Source organism: Canis lupus, chromosome 33, assembly GCF_003254725.2.
Source record: "Canis lupus dingo isolate Sandy chromosome 33, ASM325472v2, whole genome shotgun sequence".
NCBI classification, from domain to species: domain Eukaryota; kingdom Metazoa; phylum Chordata; class Mammalia; order Carnivora; family Canidae; genus Canis; species Canis lupus.
The window spans coordinates 13,692,867-13,711,243 of record NC_064275.1 but is presented as its reverse complement, the minus strand read 5'-3'; the positions used below and the strand labels follow the sequence as shown (position 1 = coordinate 13,711,243).

At 38.2% G+C, this 18,377-nt stretch overlaps 1 long non-coding RNA gene across 1 annotated transcript in view; it reads right to left on the bottom strand.

The window, feature by feature from the left end:
- Positions 1-1,694: 1,694 nt before the first annotated feature.
- Positions 1,695-18,377, bottom strand: part of LOC112678913 (uncharacterized) — a 164,731-nt gene continuing 148,048 nt past the window's right edge. The window contains exons 7-9 of the long non-coding RNA XR_007407906.1: positions 4,951-5,093; positions 3,061-3,197; positions 1,695-2,524 (exon numbers count right to left, since the gene is read on the bottom strand). This is a non-coding gene — a long non-coding RNA (uncharacterized LOC112678913). The remainder of the gene's footprint in view (positions 2,525-3,060; positions 3,198-4,950; positions 5,094-18,377) is intronic.

Here is an 18,377-nt window from a genome sequence, read left to right as displayed (position 1 = left end):
AAGAGAGAACCTGTAATGAGGGGTACAGATCACTGAAAACCTATTCTTGAAGCATCTTTAGGATCTGCTGCTGTTTGAGCTGAAGAAAGCCCTTCCGAATGGCTCCCAGCCAATGACACAGAGAAACAGGGATATGAATGTATGATTATTTTGTCTGGTGCAAGCCTCCTATGATTGGCAATCTTAGCTCTGGATCTCTCTCTTGGGATCCCAGAGATTCAACGCTGCACCTCAATTGCATGCTATTTCTATCCAATCCCCTTTCCTTCCTGGCTTTATTTCATAAAGTGTCAGACTTGAGTTGTAGTCTGAAGGCTTTCCCTATTCCTGCTTTCTCCTTTATGTCTCATAGCCATTACCGGCAATAAAATTAATGCATTTTTATGTCTGTCTTGGTGATGTTACTGGATGCAGAATCATTTCCAAACTTTGAGCTGTTTGCTCTAACTCAAAAATCAATACTTGGGAGGCAAGTGATGTGGGAGAGGAAAGGTTGCTTTATTCAGAAAGGCAGCAACCTGGGAAGATGATAGACAAACATTGCAAAGACCATCTTCCTCATCCTGGTGAAGCCAGAGGGTTTTAAAAGGGAAGGCATGGGGAAAGGGAAGGGGACTGCATGCAGGAGCAGTAAGTGCCCAGGTAGTTAGTCATATGTCCCATGACCCTGCAACTCTGTTCAGGCATCTGTGGTGACTGTTTTCAAGTATAGTCAGCCCTTATTTTCTGGGAAAGTGGTCCTTCATTCATTGAGACCAGTAGTCTACAAGTCTCAAGGAAAGTAAGTCAATTCTGCTATGGATAAAGGGAATTAGGTCAGTAAGCAAGGAGTTCATAAGCTTGAAGCAAGTTAACTCTTAAGACTGGTTGGAGTGCTATGAGTGACTGCTTCCTAGAAGACACAGCCTGACACGATTGGTACCTAGAGTGGCCCAAGAATGGAGGTGGTGATATGGGGTTCAGGAACTGGTTCAGTCACCAGCTGGGTGGTAAGGACTTCCTTCTAAGTGGTATGTGAGGCAAGGCTGACACAAGACAAAAGGAAGCCTGATTACTAAAAATTTCACTAGCTGGGACAAGAAAAACATCTCAATGGATGTATACCCTTGCCAGTGGGACTATTCAGCATTTATAAGATAATAAGGATAACAAGACATACAAGAAAAGTAGAATTGGCTGGTTATTGCTGTTTCATTGATGAACCACAGAGGGCAACTGATACACTTAAACAGTTAAAAATTCAAAACTAAGTATGAGAACCAGTAGTTTACAAAGAGGCCCTTATATTCTTCAGAGGGAGAGCAAATACAACTAAGGAACAAACACCTAATCTGACAGTTAAGGTCAGGAGGGTTTAAAGACCATTGAAAGCTCATCCCACACAGGGTCTAGTACATTAAGGATAGGTCCATGTTGGGAAAAACATGGGTGGGTGTCCTGAGGACAGTGTCTCTGTGGATACTCTGAACCAGAGCCTAGAAGGTGGTCCAGCCCTCCCTATTGAAGTCGAAAGTTGATTTTCATACAGCAAGACACTTAGAAGCTTTCTCCCTCATAGGGCATTGGGTTCCCACCTCAAGAAATGCCCTCATTTTGTCTTGTTGGGAGGAAGAATTTTCTATACCCTTCGAGGTCCTTCTAGGTGAACTAAGAATCAAATTGACATGAGACCCATTAACAGGAGAAAATCAGATTTAATAACAGAAATATGGGGAGTCCACACAGATCTGGAAATTCCAAGGACAGTGAAGCAACATAACACAGGAGCTAAGGAGAGGGGTAGGGTCCAAAGGTACAAAAGGGAGGGAGAATATTAGCAGGAAAATGAAAGGAAATGTTTGGAAAACAAACACCCTGTTATGCAGAGAAGTTTCTTAGTAAAGAGGAATCTCTGTTAATAGCTCTCTTCCTGGAATAATCAGGCAGTTGGGGGGAGAGGGATGGAGGTAAATAGCTTTTCCTTAATCTGCTGGGTTTTTATTGCTTTCAACTCAAAATAATGTTCATGCCAAAGTAGCCTATCTTTGGGCTACCTGCTCTTGGCCCCTACAGCCCTGTACTCTCTACCCCTACAGAGTCAATATTAGATCCCAAAGGAATTGCAAGAATTATCTAGCTTGTATTAACAAGAATATGGGGCATATCCATTGTAACAGATTTTGAGAGTTTGATCAAACTCTCTCATTTATCAATGAGAATTTATTTACTTGGGAGCTCTAACTGGGGTATGGCAGGGATCCTAAGGTTGCAGTAGCATGCTGCTAGATGGTTCTTAGAAAGTACTGGACCACATTGTGCCAAGTAAAAAGGCACGAGTTGCTGAGACAGACAGTGGAAAAAGGGATTAAAAGGCTCAGGGAAGTAGGCTTGCTGGCCAGACTATGAGGCCGGAATACCCACCACAGGATTCTGTTCCATAGGAGGGTCCAGAATGCACCACCATTCAGCAATGTCATTAGGAATGTGCTGGAGAGAGGTATGCCAGCATCTATAAAAAGTGTTTGCTTTCCTCTTCAAGTCAGGACTAAGAGTAAGAACATAAAAACACTGGGGTTAATGGAGCATAATAGGAGAGAGATGGGGATGCCAGGAGGCCAAAGCTAACAACCAGCAAGTTTGGACGGGCAGCTAAGGGGGCTTAGCCTGCAAGGAATTACAGTGGACAAAATAGTAAGAGCACTGCTTAGTACATGCACACAGAAGCAGTTAAGAATAAAAGAGCAAGAGGCTGAAGGTGGTCATCTCATTTTAAAGTCATATTATTTTGCTTAGTTCCTTGTCCTGAATAGTTTTAAAATCTGTAAATCACTGATTGAAAAGGTGACTGGGTCCTCAAGAACTTTGCAAAACCTAGGCATCTAATAATAGCTCCACTAGTCCTTTCCCAACAAGATTGATAGCCATTTACTTGAATATATGGGAAAGGGGAACACCCAGACACTTTCAGGGCCTTTGGACATGGGTTCTTCATTAATACTGATATCCATAGAATGGAATAAAGGCTCCACTGCTGAGATGGGGCATCAAAACCCAGGTAACAAATAGATCACATTGACTTACAGTGCATCAGTGCAGTCTGTTCTACATCCGTTCTGCATGTGGTCATCATTTCCCTTGTCCTCAAATGTATAGCTGGGATTGACATACTTGCCAGTTGACATAACCTTCTCATTGGGTCATGGTCCTGTTGATAAGATCTATTGTAGAGCAGAAGGCCAAGTGGAAGTCTCTGAAATACCGTCACCCCAAATATGATAGAAAATATAAAACAATATCACATTCTAAAAAAGGATACAAGGGTGGTGGTCCCTTCCTTAGAGATATTGAGTGGATCCTAGTGATTGGTAGCATTGCTAGCAGATTGATAAGGCCTCAGGTACATGGTATGCAACTACAGATTTAACAATGTTATCTTTTTTTTTTGTCCCAATCAGAAATGAGAATCAGAAAACTTTCATTCACATTTGCATTTTGTAAAGACAAAATTCCTTTACAGTTTTGCATCAGGGACAGTTAACAATCGGGTCCCCTGTCAACAAGTACACATCATGTCAGTTATCTCCCCAAGACCAACACCTATAGCAAAATTGTGGTGATTCCAACCACCCTCCCACCTGAGGTCCTACTCAGGAAGAGAGGTGTAAAGTAACCCTGGAGAATCTGCTTCTGTTGTGTTCAATGGATCTACAGAGTGTAAGTGTGGGCTGTGATGGCAGGGGAATGTTTCACTAGGACCTCCTTTAAAGAGAAAACCATAGGCAGCCCAGGTGGCTTAGCGATTTAGTGCTGCCTTCAGCCCAGGGCGTGATCCTGGTGTCCCGGGATCGAGTCCCACGTCGGGCTCCCTGCATGGAGCCTGCTTCTCCCTCTCCCAGGGTCTCTGCCTCTCTCTCTCTCTCTCTGTGTGTGTGTGTCTCATGAATAAATAAAATCTTAAAAAAAAGAGAGAGAGAGAGAGAGAGAGAGAGAGAGAGAGAGAAAACATGCCATAAGGAGTGCAGTTAACTGACAGCCTCCAAGGACTGTGCTTTTGAGATTTGCCACAGTGTTCAAGTCAAGAACACAATCTCCCCAGGCAGATTGTGTTCAGTCACCCTGGTATAAGGTCCCTGTCATTTGCTCCAACATGGGCTTTCCTTAAAGGGCAGTCTTTGTTCTGGAGCTCCCCCTTGAGAAGAGCAAATGACTTTCTCTGACATTTACATCAGTCTGAGGTGCTTCATTCTCAAGTCTCCTTCCTTCTCTTCTTTCACAAGTATTGGCCCTGCTTCATAGACTAAGGATTTGACCTGAGTATCCCCCATCTCTCTCACTTTTATATTTCATAGGATCATTGCTTCCAATAAAGCTCTTGTACTTCCAATTTCTTCTTGACATCTGTTTTCTCAGAGGCTCTGAACTAACATGATCATCTACAAATCTGAGGTACCACAAGCAGCATAGTCCCTATTCCTAACTGAAAACATCCAGCATTTTCTGTTGAGGCTGAACTAATGATCAAATACAGTTGTTTTCTCCTCTTCATAGTCATTCAGAAATACTGATTTAACATTCTTAATCCAAAAACATGATTAACTTGATCTAATGAAAGAGAAAGAATCTCATAGTTATTTTTCTGTATTTTGAGAAGTATCCATCCTAGAAAATATCTTTTGGACATACTCATTCCAGATTCTGACTTTTTTTGTAATTGATGGGTTTTATCTTAAAAGTGAAAAGTAGTAATACTAGTATGGACATGCAATAACTACTCTAGATTCTCTTGTAGAACCCTATCCCTTAACAGAAGCCAAATCAGCTCAAGTGGTTGAAGTTGTGGTCATACAAAAGGCATATTAAGTTGCCAATAAATGAAATTATCACTGATCACCAATATGCTTTTGAATAGTTCATTAGTAGCTTAGTAGTTCATGATTTTGAAATGCTATAGAAACACAGAGGTTGGGGCACCTGTGCGGCTCCATGGTTGAGCATCTGCCTTCGTCTCAGGTTGTGATCCTGGGGTCCTGGGATTGAGTCCCACATCGGGCTTCCTGCAGGGAGCATGCTTCTCCCTCTGCCTATGTCTCTGCCTCTCTCTGTGTGTCTTTCATCTAAAAAAAAAAAAAGAAGAAGAAGAAGCACAAAGGTTTCTACCCTAGAAAGTTGCTGTCATCAAGAGAGAGAGGCCTTACAGTAAAAGAGACTGCAATAGCAGATCACCCTGTTAATCAGACTGTTCTAATACAAATACCTATTTACAAAACAAAAAGGAAAAATCCATGAAGAAGTTCAAAGAGTCCATAAACAGGAACATAAAATTAGACCCCAAATTCTGGGAAAAAATGGAAATCAACGAGTTTTAAAATTCATGAGGATAAGGTCTGTCAAATCCAGGAAGGATGTATAATGTTTCCAGACTTCAAATGGACCTTGCTAAAATCCTCCATGATATACATCATTACAATTGGGACAGATTGCCTCTGACATTAAATAGTAGTAGGAAAACTTTTCTAGAATAAGAGATGATATGCCCAGTTCATGCTTCACTATAATTAACATAATACTGAAAAAACTATAAAGCTGATACATGCCAAAACATAAATGACAGGATTAGTTGAGCATCTCTAAATAAATTTTATAAAATTGTCTGCCTAGACAATGAATATATAATAGTAATAGGACATTTATTTTCTGGAATGGTTGAAGCCATAGCAATAATAATGGCATAATTTAAAAAGAGAGATGCTAAGACTTCATGATTTCTACCTAAGCAATCCTAACATATCTATTCTATCCACTGATAGAGAAAGACAAGAGCAGGAACAATTATTCACGGTTTATGAAAGGCTTTATCCATTAGTCAAAAACTTCACTGTCCTTATTAATCTCCAAACCTCTGAAAAAGTGAAAAAATTCTTAACAGAATTAGAAAGTTACAACCATTAGAGATCTTTTTTTTTCCTTTTTTTTAAAAAGAGACCTTATTATTTATTCATGAGAGACACAGAACTAGAGAGGCAGAGACACAGGCAGAGGGAGAAGCAGGCTCCATGCAGGGAGCCTGACGTGGGACTCCATCCTGGATCTCCAGGATCACGCTCTGGGCTGAAGGCGGCGCTAAATCGCTGGGCTACCTGGGCTGCCCAACCATTAGAGAACTTAAGATGACATTGAATTGCAGGCCAGTTGCTGATTCAAGATCCTCAGATAAAGCAGATAATGAAATGAAGTAGCAATTTCAGCCCCAAATCATCTGAACAAGATATCCAGAGCCATTAATTGCCATATTCTCCATTGCCGGACGATTGGGCAAACAAAAGATAACTGAATAGACTGGGGACATACCAGGACAGAATTGTTCCCAGCTGCACCTCCCATAGACAGAGATGCTGCTAAGACAATAACTCCCCTCTGAGAAATGGTTGACTCAAATCTTTCTGAAGGCTCCCATGTCATTCCAATACAGTCTTGATGGACATTAAACTAAGAAGTGAATTATAAACTCCTTAAACCTCCTTATGTCCAGTTTTTAAGGTACTATAGAGGTAGGATAGAACTGGGCAAGGGGACCTGAGCTGGTTTAGAATTAAAGACAGTGAAAGCATCAAGTCATCAAGAAGTTGGTGTAAACACACTCTCTTGACAGACATAGCCTTGGAGCTCCTGTCTGTCTTGGCCCTGGGGATCCCACGAGACCTAGTCTGGTTTATACCACCATGTACTAGCCTGACTCAACCATACAACTCTGTTCTGACATGTGCCTTCCAGTAGAATAAAAGAACTTTAAAAGGAGAGATATAAAGACCAAAGGCACATGGACTAGACTTTCTCAAAACCATAAGAGGCCTTTTCCTGGGATTATAGTGCAAAAGATGAACTGCCCAAAGGTGAACATGATTGCTGCTACTTCTTAGGTTAAAATATCGAAGGCATTGAAAGAACTAAATAACCCAGTCTAGATATCAGCTCAAGATTTGAGGACTACTCTGTTTGTCTTGTAGATCTTCCAATTAGGAATTACAAAGAACAACTATAGGGGTCATTTTGATATTTATTTTTATAATTGAACATTTGGTACATTAAAAAAACTAAATGTCTCTAATAATTAGAATAATATTCTCAATTTTTTCTGGTAGTCTAGCTAGTGTTAATTTTATTTTCTAATCAAGTAAACTTCTATAGTATCTCAAAGTTTTGGTGGGTTTGGTGATGCCAGAGTTGGTTTGAAAAGTACCCAATTTTCAGTCTAGAAAATTTCTCAAAGAAATAAACTATTTAAAAATTACATTTTATCTTCTTTGTATAAAGTAGTTAAAAATAATTGGGCATTCCAAGATAAATAACTTTATCATCTATCAGTGGTTTGGACATATATAGAGAGAAAGTAGTACAAAAACTATATTCACAGAATGAAAAAGGTCTGGAATACGCAGTGTGCAAACTTGACTGCTCAACATGAGAACTGGCAGACAGACATATTTAATTGTCTCTAATTCACTGGTGATTGTTCAAACATCTTTTTAAACCAGGCATAGATATGAAAATCAAAATGGAAAGAACACAATTGAAACTCTATCTCTATAACCAATTTCATCTTAGCTCTGGAGCCCCACTTCTGCTCAGCAGTAGAAAAAGTGGTCCAATTCCATGATTATTTCTAGCCAAGTTCAAAATCATTTAATTACATTTCTATTTAAAAATCCTTTTTTAGGCTTCTTTCTTATCCTTTCTTAGAAATTATGTCCACTCAGCGGTAGGGGGAAAGGGGGCATATCCATATCTTTCTCCGCATAACTGCTGGTGCCTCAGTTGGTTTTTTTTAGCACACACATTAACCAATAAGGACTTCATCTTATAACATTAGTTCTTCCTACAGATATCCCCTACCTTGCCTGTAGCTTCCCAGTATCCACGGTTCTACAGAGATTTGGCCTAATTCCTCTACACCAGAGATTGGCAAACTACAGCCCTTGCACCAAAGTCTTCATCCTGGTTTTGTATGATTCAGGAATTAAGAATGGTTCTTACATTTTTAAAGAGTTGCAAAAGAAAAGGGGGAAGAAAAGGAGTAGGAAAAAAGGAGGAAAACGAGAAGAAAGAGAAAGGGTAGGAAGGAGGAAGAAGGGAAAAATAACATGAGACAGAGAACACATATGGCCTGCAAAGCCTAAAATGTTTACTGTCTGGCTTTTTAGAGGAAAAAATTGCCAACCTCTACTCTAGGTACAGATCTCATGAGTTTCTCTTTGATGCTGTCATTTTCCTCTATCTACCAATTTTATGGAGTTAGTACTCTCTCACCCAATGATCAGGTGTTGACCATCTGGTTTATGGGGAGTTTGAATGCCAAGCCCAGTGCTGTGGTTAGTTAAGGGTCATCTTGGCTCTCTCTCATCTATCCAGATGTCTACTGTCTCCATCCACCTCCTATGCCCTGGCAGTGCTGGATGAATCTGAGACCTATTACTTAAACTCTGAACATGAAGCTGGCATCAGTTCACTCAACCTTATGGAAGAGGCTGTTACTCCATGGTAGAGGAGCATCATTCATTTCTCTATCTCCCCAAAATCTGTACTCTGTATTCCAATATTTTAGTGTCTGAAATTACAAAAAGACCTTTGAAAGGGCAAACCCATGAAGCTGGAGACTGAGTGGCCTCAATACTTTTCAATTCTCTGAAAATTTCTGATTATGTAAGTATATTTTGACAAAAGACAAGTATTACCAAGTTATTTATTCTTTATAACTGTGTGGGAGGGTCAGGCAAGGAGGCAAACTATAAGAGGAATATCTTCGAGATTGCTATAATTGTAGCAAGGGGGAAAGAGAGATTCAATATATTACTTTTAGACACTGATGATTTAGATTTTGATATTCATTTAGTGTTACTTTAACATGTAATCTTCGGTAACCGACTTAGATATATGAAACCTTAATAGAAAATGAATCAATTGTCTTCCTCTTCTAACTCAGTAACACAAAGGAAGAAATTCCAGTAAGCAGCAGGACCTCACAGTTAACTGCTACATTAATCATCCCCTTTGGAAAGAAGGACGCCTGGATCATTATACAAACAATTACTTAGAAAAGAAGGTGTCACTATAACAAAAATCTCAAATTATATGGCATTGGCCTAAGGGCTAGGTAGCAAGAAAATAAACTTCAGAGGCTAGAAAAATAATGCTCCATGTTATACAGTGGTGAAGCATTTGGTAAAATTGTCCCCTGTGACACTTTGGAAGGTATGAAGTATATATGCTTGATAAACTTGCATCTCTGAGGAAAGAGAATGAAAAAAGAGAGCTTTAATTACCATTGGATATATCTGTCAACAAACAAAAAAATAGATCAATTTAGGAAAGAGTTGGCTAATTTGCAACTATCTTTCCTTTCAACAGTGAAAGGAAACAGAAGATCCGGAAAGTCCAGGACTTGCAGGATTGGGAGAGGCACTGCTTCTCATACTCAACTGGTAAAAGATAAAAATGAGAAGTCTTTTGAGAAAAAAAAAAGTCTTATTAGAATTCAGCCTTACAAAAAAAAAAAAAGAAAGAAAGAAAAGAAAAAGAAAGAGAAAGAAAGAAGAAAGAAAAAGAAAGAAAGAAAGAAAGAAAGAAGAAGAAGAAAGAAAGAAAGAAAGAAAGAAAGAAAGAAAGAAAGAAAGAAAGAAGAAAGAAAGAAAGAAAAGAAAAGAATTCAGCCTTACAGAAAGAACCAAATCAAAGGCATCCCTGAAGTTTAAAACTTCTGAATGGTTCCAGCTATCTTGGAGCATAGATCTAGTTAAGGTTATAGCATCCAGAGCATCATTTTTAAGAGGACAAAATGGCTTGATGAGAAGAGACAAAGGCTATGATTCTCCCATCAAATCCTTGTAGGTTTAATGCTTGTACACTTGATTGAACTTAGCACAGTCCTGGAAATAATTGTGGATGTGTCTATTGGCATGTGCTAATGATTGGAATCAAACTGATGAGAATCCAAGTTGTATTTGGATTTGTAGTTACATTTGTAGTTGTAGTTCAAAGAACTACGAGACTAAATCAAAATTTGAAACTTAAATTGACTATTTGAAATTTAAAATGATCTTTATTCCCTAAAGCACAGGCTAAGAAAGCCTTTCAACTTCTAAAGAGGATATATTCTCCAATTTTTTCCTCAGAGGTAGCCAAGGAAGATAATGGAAAAGGGAGAAATTCCTCAAAGCTAATACTAAAGATCTTATCAAACAGTGGAATTGGGAGTCCCTCCCAGGAAACAGAATTGAGCCCTAATTAGAAACATCCTCACCCACAACATAAAGGACCCTCAACAACACATTCCCAGGGTGGTTTTAAAATTGCCAGTGACTCCTGAGCATCCCATTCTTTTTCCAGTCTGAAAAGGATTGTTTGTTTGAGTTATCTTTTTCTTATCTCACCAATGTATATCAGTGTGTAAAAAACTAATAACTTGTCATCTTATTTCATAGTTTCCAGATAATGGAGAACAGTACCTGGACTTGATGTAAAGAATTCTACTTATCACTCAGAGATGCTGGGCTTTAAGTTTGATGCACTGACTGAAGTGACTTTTGGGTTATATCTTTCAAGCAACGTCCAGTATGCTTTGGCTGCAGGAAAGGAAGTGGTGACCAGCATATTTGGTGGCCGTGCTGTCAAAAACCAATCTCTTTCCTCCAGAGTCAAAACATAACATCACCAAGGCAGTTTGGACATAAAGAGGAATGATAGTTTTATTACTTCGCCAGGCAAAGGAGGCTGCAGCAGGTTAATGTCTTCCAAACCGCAGACCCTCCTGGGGTAAAAGATTGAGGGCTTTTATAGGAAAATGCAGGCTCTGGGTGGTTTCAATAGGGATCTGGTACATGCTGCCAGCAACATTTGTCATGTCTTCAAGGTGGTCTCAAGATGGCCAAACACTGGTGCCAACCATCCAAGTTTCAATGTACTCAAAATAAGTACACATTGAGGTCAACAAGATGTCAATATTAATACTGAGTTCTTGGAACAAAGGATTCTACAGAAAAAGTAAAGGGAAAGAGAGACTTCAAGAATAAGGAAGAGAAAATTTGTTCACTTTAAAGTCACACCTTACTGAAGCACTAGTGTGTCCGTCTTCACTTCTATCCATCTTTACATTTAAATAGCGGTTTTAGCCCGAAGGGCAGATATTAGTGAAGTTTGTTGACAGTTTGCATCTCTCTTAATTCTAGTAAAATGGCAGGATCATACTTCCTGGCCCTCTTGGAAATGGATAAGGCCACATGACCACATTTGGTCAATGAGTTGTGGACAACTGGTGTCACTTCCAGACCAAGCATACAATTGCTGATGCCAGACCTCCAGAATTCTCTTACCCTTTGTCTCAGCAGCCGGCAATGCTTGAGGTGGTGACTGATCCATCAGTCCCTGAGACACTGTGACAAGCAGAACCATTCTGCTGATCCATAGCTGACATGTTCATTTCTCACTCAGGCATTCTGCGTGTTTCAAGCCACAAAGATCTAGGGAATGTTTGATACTGCAGCATAATATAATCTATCTTTCCTGATAAAAGAACAAAGGGGAGGGGGGCAATGGGCACAATTTTCCTCCTGGAAGACTATCACCAAACAATATAAAAGTATGGGCTTCTAGTTTTAGGGCCTAGACACTAGGGGTAATTAAATTTGTTTCTCCAAAGATTTTTCTAGGATCTGAAACTGATAAGAAATTAATATCTAGAATGTACAATAAAGAGGCAGGAACTCCATGGGGAAAAAAGTTGTGCAAAGTATATATCCACAGGCTATTTACATAAAAGAAAACCCAAAGGCTAGCAAATATATAACAAAATGCTTGACTCATTTAACAATCAGAGAAATGTAAATGAAGAAAAGATATCACTTTACACCTATTACCCTGGAAATACAAAGCTAGGTAGTTGTAAAGTATTGACAAGAATGTGGGAACATGGAAATCCTCAAGAATAGTTGATGGGAAAGTGTCTAGTGAAGTCTTTCCAGAGGACAGCTGGTCACAACACAATCAAATTAAGAATGCTTAATACTAGTTCAGGATGTAAAAATTCAAAATAGAATAAAATAGAATGAGATAAACCACTTCTATAACTTAATATATGTTTGCAGAGCAGTACATGTTTTACAAGAACATACACAAAAGTATAAATATTGTATCAATTAGAATGTTTGCCAGTAACAGCAGAGGGTAATGGGAGTGAAGAATAAGGATAAATGGAAATAATAAAAGCCTTAATGATAATGAGTCACAAACTAATTAACAGGACCATCTGCACAAGACAGCTCCCCCCAAATAAGTAACTTACTTTTCTCATCCCAACCCAAAGTGAGTTAATACAAAGGGAAAAATATTTTTTTTCAATGTGTCATATGGCCAATGATTTTAATCCATAGAAAGACACCCTGAGAAAGCCAAGATCCCTTCAGCACAAGAAAATGCCAATAACCAAAGTGCAAGCATTTTGTAATCTTTAAACAATAGTATGCTGGTAAATGTTTAACAGTTAGTCCTGGAAGGGGGGAGCATTTGCTTGATTTATAGCGTTTGCTGACTTCTGTGATGTAAATATTCCCATCAGAGCTAATTTCAAACTATCAATGATTTAACAAACAGATGGCAAAACTCCTCAAAATGTACCAATTGGCCCCCATGAGCTAGTAAGAGCATGTTCCGGCACACTGCCTTTAAGACTCCAGAACAAAAGCACAAGACCCATTGATTTAAATGTAGATCTTGCCAAAGATGTCACAGAAAATAAACGCTTAGCGGCTTTCTGTCCATCATCTCTCAGAAAGCAACTCATTTCACCTGCAATGAATCTTCTTTAGTTTGAGCTAAGGAGACCTTCTTCCCATCTTTCAATTTGTTGCATTTAATTGCTGCAGAAACACAGACCCCATTATTAAAGGGTTTTTTAAATTTCTTTTATAAAATGATGGCTTTATTTCATGGTACAATATGTTTTTCATTTTTATAACATCTTTGACATTACAAAGTAATAGAGAACCTGTCAGTTTCACAGGTTTTGTCTATGTGTCTGAGAGTGTGTGTATTCTGTGTTGTTTCTGTTTGTGTAAATCACAGCTTTGGGGATTGATGGTTTAAAACAAAGAAATAAAAAGTCTGCTTAATCACAGTCAAAATGGACTAAATCAGTCAGTTGTTGTATAACAACATATGAACAGATTAAAATAATATCTGTGCTTGAGGTGCCTGGGTGGCTCAGTGGGTTAGGTGTATGCCTTTGGCAGGTCATGATCTCAGGGTCCTGGGATAGGCTCCCTACTCAGTGGGCAGTCTGCTTTTCTCTCTTCCTCTACCCTTCCCTTATTCTCTCTCTCTCCATATGCCTTTCTCTCTCTCTCTCAAATAAAAAAATAATAGACCTTTTAAAAATAAATAATATCTGTGCTTCTGAAACTAGACTTATTTTCTCAGCTTGTTCAGGACATTTTATATCAACAGCATTGCCTTTAAAATAACATGTTTTAAATTGCCATTAAAAGTAATGTAATGGAATCAGATAGATGGTCTTCAAATCGTAGTTCCAAGACCGCACTAATTAACAAAGTAGCCACATGCCAATTATGTAAAGTAAGCTTCAGCTTCCTCATCTATAGGATGAAGATGGCAATGCCTGCTTTAGGGGTTGGGTGAATTACATAAAATAAATGTACATGAATTGTGCAAGGCAGTCACCACCTTATAACTGACATTTAATATATTTTCTTCATTGGTAGTAATAAAGGGGGTATAGAGCAGAAATTATTTTATTCATTACTAAATTTCCAGCAGTGCTTGGCCATAATAGAGGCTCAGTATTTTTTGATTTGCATAATTTTCTTTTTTGGTTTTTGATCTCTTCAGATTTGTCTGGTGTGTATTTCACTTAGGTTGTGGTTGATATTTTTGATTTTGTTCTCTCAGTCATCTATTCCTCTCTGGACGAAATGAATAGAAGGAGAAATTCACAGCAAAAGAACCAGAGGTAATATTCTCTGCCATAGATCTAATTGATATGGATATAAGTAAAATGTCAGAAATAAAATTCAGAATAATGATTATAAAGTTACTAGCTGGGCTTGAAAAAAGCATAAAAGACACTAGAGAATCTCAGTGCAGAAATAAAACCTAATCAGGCCAAAATTAAAAATACTTTAACTGAGATGTAGTCTGAAGTGGATGCTCTAACAGTAGCATAAATGAGGCAGAAGAGAGAGTCAGTGACATAGAAAACAAAACGGTAGAAAGAAAGGAAGCTGAGGAAAAGAGGGAAAAACAACTAATGGACAATGAGGGAAGGCTTTGAGAGATCAGCAATACTGTAAAGCAAAACAATAGTAGAATTATTGGGGCCCCAGGGGAAGAAGAAAGAGAGAGAGGGGGCCAGAAAGTATATTTGAGCAAAATTATAGCTCTGAACTTCCCTAATCTGGGGGAGGAAATAGGCATTCAAGTCCAGGAGGTACAGAGAATCCCCCTAGAAATCAATAAAAATAGATCAACACCCCAACATATAATAGTGAAGCTTGCAAATTTCAGGGACAAACAGAAAATTCTGAAAGCAGCTCGAGACAAAAGATCCTTAATATACAAGAGTAGGAACATTAGACTGGCAGCAGACCTATTCACAGAGGCCTGGAAGGCCAGAAAGGGCTGGCATGATACATTTAGGGTACTAAATGAGAAAAATAGGCAACCAGGAATACTTTATCCAGCAAGGCTGTCATTCAGAGTGGAAAGAAAGGTAAAAATCTTCCAGGACAAACAGAAACTAAAAGAATTTGTGATCACTAAATCAGCCCTTCAAGAAATATTAAAGGGGATCCTATAAGCAAAAGTAACAGACCAGAAAGAAACAGAGACAATATACAGAAACAATGACTTTGCAGGTAATACAATGACACTAAATTCATATCTTTCAATAGTTACTCTGAATGTAAATGGGCTAAATGCTCCAATCAAAAGACACAGGGTATCAGATTGGATAAAAAAGCAAGACCCATCCATATGCTGTCTACAAGAGATTCATTTTAGACTTGAAGACATCTCCAAATTGAAAGTGGGGGGGGGGGGATGGAAGGAGAACCATTTATCATGCTAATGGACATCAAAGTAAAGCTAGGGTAGCAATCTTTATATTAGACAAGTTAGATTTTAAACCAACGACTGTAGTAAGGAATGAAGATGGACAATATGTCATATTTAAAGGGTCTATCCAACAAGATAAAAAAATTATAAATATTTATGCTCCTAACTTGGGAGCAGCCAATTATATAAACCAATTAATAACAAAATTAGAGAAATACATTGATAATAATACAATAATAATAGGGGAATTTAACACCCCACTCACAGCAATGACAGATTAACTAAGCAGAAAATCAATAAGGAAATAAAAGCTTTAAATGACACACTGGACCAGATAGACTTCACAGATATTTACAGAGCATTTCATCTTAAAGCAACAGAATACACATTCTTCTCGAGTGCACATGGAACATTCTCCAGAGTATATTACATACTGAGTGACAAGTCAGGTCTTAACCAGTACCAAAAGGTTGGAATTATTCCCTGCATAATTTTAGGCCACAATGCTTTGAATCTTGAATTCATTCACAAGAGGAAATTTGGAAGGAACTCAAATACTTGAAGGTTAAAGAGTATCCAACTAAAGAATGAATGGGTCAACCAGAAATTAAAGAAGAATTTTTAAAAATTATGGTAACAAATGAAAATGAAAATACAACTGTTCAAAACCTTTGGGATGCAACAAAGACAGTCCTAAGAGGGAAATACATAGCAACTAAAGCCTTTCTCAAAAAATTAGAAAAGTCTCAAATACACAAGCTAAACTTACACCTAAAGAAGCTGGAGAAAGAAAAGCCTAAACCAAGCAGAAGAGAAATAGTAAAGATTAGAGCAGAAATCAATGAAATAGAAACTGAAAGAATAGTAGAACAGATAAGTGAAACTAAAAGCTGGTTCTTTGAAAGAATTAATCAGATCAATAAACCCCTAGCCAGACTTTTCAAAAAGAAAAGATAAAGGACCTAAATTAATAAAATCATGAATAAAAGAAGAGAGATCACAACCAACACCAAGGAAATACAGTTTTAAGAACATATTATGAGCAACTATAGACCAGCACATTAGGCAATCTGGAAGAAATGGATGCATTCCTAAAAAGAATTATAAACTACCAAAACTGAAACAGGAAGAAATAGAAAACCTGAATGGGCCAATTACCAGCAAGGAAGGAAATTGAAGCAGTAATCAAAAATCTCCCAACAAACAAGAGTTCAGGGCCCGATGGCTTCCCAGGGGAATTCTACTGAACATTTAAAGAAGAACTAATACTTATTTTTCTGAAGATGTTTCAAAACAGAAATGGAAGGAAAAGTTCCAAATTTATTCTAATTAAGCCAGTATTACCTTGATCCCAAAACCAGAAAAAGACCCCATCAAAAAGGAAAATTACAGACTAATATTCCTGATGAACATGGATGCTAAAATTCTCACCCAGATACCAACAGTACACTAAAAGGATTATTCACCATGACCAAGTGGGATTTATTCTTGGGCTGCAAGTGTGGTTCAACATTTGCAAATCAATCAACATGATACATCACATTAATATAAAAAAAGGACAAGAACCGTATGATCCTCTCAATCGATGCAGAGAAAGCATTTGACAAAATACAGCATCCTTTCTTGATTAAAACTCTCCACAGTGTAGGGATAGAGAGAACATACCTTTATATCGTAAAAGCCATATACAAAAAGCCCAGTGAATATCATTCTCAGTGGGGAAAAACTGAGAGCTTTTCCCCAAAGGTCAGGAACACGACAGGCATGCCCAGTCTCACCAGTGTTGTTCAGCATAGGGCTAAAATTCCTAGCCTCAGCAATCAGACAACAAAAAGAAATAAAAGGCATTCAAATTGGCAAAGAAGTCAAACTCTCACTTTTCACAGATGACATAATACTTTATGTGGAAAACCCCCAAGACCCTACCCCCAAACTGCTAGAACTCATAAAAGAATTCAGCAATCTGGCAGGAAATAAAATCAATTCACAGAAATCAGTTGCATTTCTACACACTAACAATGAGACAGGAGAAAGAGAAAATAAGGAATTGATCCCATTTACGACTGCACCTAAAATCCTAAGATACCTAGGAATAAACCTAACCGAAGAGGTAAAAGATCTGTACTCTAAAAACTACAGAACACTTATGAAAAAAATTGAGGAAGACATAAAGAAATGGAAAAATGTTCCATGTTCATGGATTGGAAGAATAAATATTGTTAAAATGTCTATGCTACCCAGAGCAATCTGCATAACCAGTGCAATCTCTATCAATGGTAATTGACATTTTTCACAGAGCTGGAACAAAAAATCCTAAAATTTGTATGGAACAAGAAAAAAAAAATAGCCAGAGGAATGTTGAAAAAGAACACCAAAGCTTGTGGCATCACAATGCCAGACTTCAAGCTATATTACAAAGCTGTGATAATCAAAACAGTGTGGTACTGGCACAAAAACAGATGCATAGATCAATGGAATAGAATAGAGAAGCCAGAAATGGGCCCTCAACTCTATGGTCAACTCATCTTCAAAAAGCAGGAAAGAATATCCAATGGCAAAAGGACCATCTCTTCAACAAATGGTGTTGAGAAAATTGGACAGCCACACATAGAAAAATAAAACTAGACCATTCTCCTAACACCTACACTAAGGTAAACTCAAAATGGATGAAAAACCTAAATGTGGACAGGAATCCATCAAAATCCTAGAAGAGAACACAGGCAACAACCTCTTAGACATCAGCTGCAGCAGATTCTTGCTAGACACATCTCCAATGGCAAGGGAAACAAAAGCAAAAATGAACTATTGGGATTTCATCAAGATAAAAATGTTCTGCACAGCAAAGGAAACAGTCAACAAAACTAAAAGGCAATCTATGGAATGGGAGAAAATATCTGCAAATGAAATATCAGATAAAGGGCTAGTATCTGAGATCTATAAAGAACTCATCAAACTCGACACCCAAAAACAAATAATCCAGTCAAGAAATGGACAGAAGACATGAACAGATATTTCTTCAAAGAAGATATACAAATGGCCAACAGACACATGAAAAAATGTTTCATATCACTTGGCATCAGGGAAATACAGATCAAAACCACAATGAGATACCACCTCACACCAGGAGGATGGCTTAAGTTAAAAAGTCAGGAAACAACAAATGTTGATGAGGATGTGGAGAAAGGGGAACCCTTGCATTTCAAGCTGGTGCAGCCACTCTGGAAAACAGTATGGAAGTTCCTCAAGAAGTTAAACATAGAGCTACCCTATGACCCAGCAAT